We start from the raw sequence: 3,166 nt of genomic DNA, 5'->3' as shown, positions 1-3,166 counted from the left end.
AAGTCCCCAGTTATGATGATGTTAGAGCCAATACCTTTCTTTAGTTTTTCTAGATGTTGCTTTATGAAAGTTGGTGCACCTATGCTGGGTGCATATATGTTTAGGATAGATATTTCTTGTTGATGGATTGAGCTTTTTATCATTATGTAGTGGCCTTCTGTATCTTTTTTGATTTTTAATAGGTTGAAGGATATTTTTTCTGAAATTAAGATTGCTATTCCTCCTTTCTTTTGTATTCCATTCGCCTGAAAGTTTGTTTCCCATCCTCTTACTTTGAGTCTGTGGGTGTCCTTTCTAGTGAGGTGAGTCTCTTGAAGGCAATAGATTGCTGCCTGATGATATTTTATCCATTTTGCCATTCTATGTCTTTTCAGTGGTGCATTTAGTCTATTCACATTTAGGCTAATAATTGAAATGCAAGAGTTGATCCCTGTCATAAGGTTCTTACAGAGTTGTTTCTGTTTGTTTGTTGTCTTTCTTTGGGTTTTGGAGTTGATTCATGTGTGTTTTTAATCTTTTGCCTGTACTCTTGTGAAGAATGTTGTTGTTCTCTTTTCTTTTTCTTCTGTGTTCAGTACTTTCTTAAGTGTTTCTTGTAGAGGTGGTCTGGTGGCAACGTAGGTTCTTAGGGATTGGATATCTGGAAAAGATTTCAATTTTCCCTTACTAATGAAGCTTAGTTTGGCTGGGTAGGTTATTCTTGGTTGAAATTGTTTTTCTTTTAGAACTTTGACGATAGGGCTCCAGGCTCTCCTAGCCTGAAGGGTTTCTGTGGATAAATCTGCTGCTATTCTAATTAGTCTTCCCTGGTAGGTAGTCTGGCCTTTTTCTCTTGCTGCCTTTAGTTTTTTTTTTTCTTTTACACCTACTTTGTTTAGGCAAATTATTATGTGTCTGGGAGTTGGTCTTCTCATTTGTTGTCTTGCAGGGGTTCTCTGAATCTCTTGTGTTTGAATTTTTTCATCCTTGATGAGATGAGGGAAGTTTTCTTGAATGATTTCAGAAATGTTTGTTCCAGTGTAGCTTCTGTTTCTCCCTCTGCCTCAGGAAGCCCAATTACTCTTAAGTTTGGTCTCTTGAAGTGATCATTCATCTCTTGCAGGTTCTATTCTGTTTTTTTCAGCTTCTTTTCTATGTTTTTGACAGTTTGGGTTAGTTCTGTGTTTTGGTCTTTGAGTTCTGAGATTCTTTCTTCTGCTGGGCTAATTCTTCATTCCATGCTTATTAGTCTGTTATTCATTTCCATAACAGTATTCTTTACTGCTGTCATTTCTGACATCAACTCCTTCCTATTTTCCTCTTGTCTCTCCTCAATTTTTAAAATTCTCTCCATTAATGTCTTGATGTCTGGGTTTCTTGCATGTGACCAGTCATTCTGGGGGCTCTTCATTGTTTGTGTTCCAGAATCTGTTTTATCAGTGTCTGATCTCCCAGGGGTCTGTGTGAGACCTATATTCTTCTTTTGGTTTTTCTTCGTTAGTGTGGTTTTTCCCCCTCCCTACTTTTTCTTTCCCTCCGCGTCACCATCATCTTTAATTCTGTTATTCAGGGATAAAGGGATTGGTTTTACTTCTGTTTGTGCAATCTCCTATTCTTTATGTATGCCCTCTTACTTTGTTCAATTCTGGAGTTGCACTGTAGGTTGGGGGTGGTCCTTTTTGCAGTTTTGGGATTTACTTAAGGGGGGAGCTGTGATTCAAAATCTATCTGCAGGTCCTGGTATTCGCTGACAGGTGTATGAATAATCTGGAACCCACTTCCCACTGCCTTGGAATCTGTCCATGCAATGGGGCTGTAGGTTTACTCCCTGAAATAAAATGTGGTTAGCAGAGGGGAGAGAATGGAGCAGACAGTGGGTTGAAGAGGGTGGTGGAGAGATAGAGGAGTAAGGGGGGAAACAAACAAGTGTGCCAACAAATAGAGAGAGAGGCCTATACTGAAACAGAGAAAAACAATAGACCACAGCTACAGATGAGCCAACTCTCATACAAAAAAAAATAAAACATATACTGATGCTAACATACCAGCTATCCCACCACCTTATTAGTGTGCTGTTCCTCTATACAAAGATATGGTTTACAGAGAGAGGAAAAGACAAAAAAAGAAAGAGGAAAAAGGAAAAAAAGGAACAATACAGTAGGAATAGAATTAAGTCATAAACTAACAGAATCAATGAAGCACACTCTGAGACATTTCGTTTAAGTCCAATGTCCTTTCAGGTCTGATTTCTAATTTTCTTTTCAAGCTGGTAAATTAGTTTGCAGTTAGGGTCAGTTGCCCCTGGTCTTCTGTGAAGGATAGTTCAGATCACCCTCTGTTCACCACTCTGGCCTATGTCTTTATCAAGCTTGTTTCTTCCTTTTTGGTGTTGTTCCCTTGAATCGCCAGCAGGTGGTGCTATCTCAGCTGCTCGCCCCAGAGGAGGTGGGGCTGGACAGGGACGACAGAGGCTGAAGATGGCAAGATGGCTGCCTGCCTCAGGGCAGATGGCAGGAGACTTATGGCAGGCAGGACATTGCGGTCGCAGGAGAGGTGGCAGTGATCCCAGCAGATCGTCCCTGAAGGGGCTTCAAGGCTTGAAGTTGTGGATTGCCTCCGGCCCGGGTGGTGCAATGTGCTACTGGTGGCGGTGGCGGTGGCTGTGGCGGCTGCAGCACCGGCATCTGCGCTGCAGTGGCTGTCCAGATCGCTGCAATGCCCCAGAGGTGGCAACGGCCGAGCTCCGTATGAAGAGCAGGCTGTGATGTTGGGGTCTGTAGCCCCCGGGGCGAGAGTCAGAGACCCACTGCAGTTCTCCTTTGCAGAGGTTTTCACAGACTGGGTTGTCTCGTCGCCATCTTGCCGGAAGTCTTCTTAATGGACTCTTAACTTTGTTCTCAAAGACCAATATAGGGAAAACAAAATATACAAAAGAGTACAACTGAACTTTTAAAACAATATGATACTGAGAATAAAATCATGAATAAAAATATAGAAAAAATAGGCTATCTTTCTATTGGTTTAATTATTTACCATTCATATGAGCTTAAAGAACTAAATTAAAACAAGCAGGTAATTCTGTAGAAAGCAATAGTTTAAGGTTATCTATATAATTACTGATAATTTTTTAGGCCGTGACTCTCAGAGTTGCGGCCCTGTACAAATGCTCAATGCCAGAGGCCTGTTT

This window comes from Carlito syrichta, unplaced genomic scaffold (assembly GCF_000164805.1).
Source record: "Carlito syrichta isolate Samal-C Ts95f unplaced genomic scaffold, Tarsius_syrichta-2.0.1 Scaffold305616, whole genome shotgun sequence".
NCBI classification, from domain to species: domain Eukaryota; kingdom Metazoa; phylum Chordata; class Mammalia; order Primates; family Tarsiidae; genus Carlito; species Carlito syrichta.
This window is presented reverse-complemented; position numbering follows the sequence as displayed.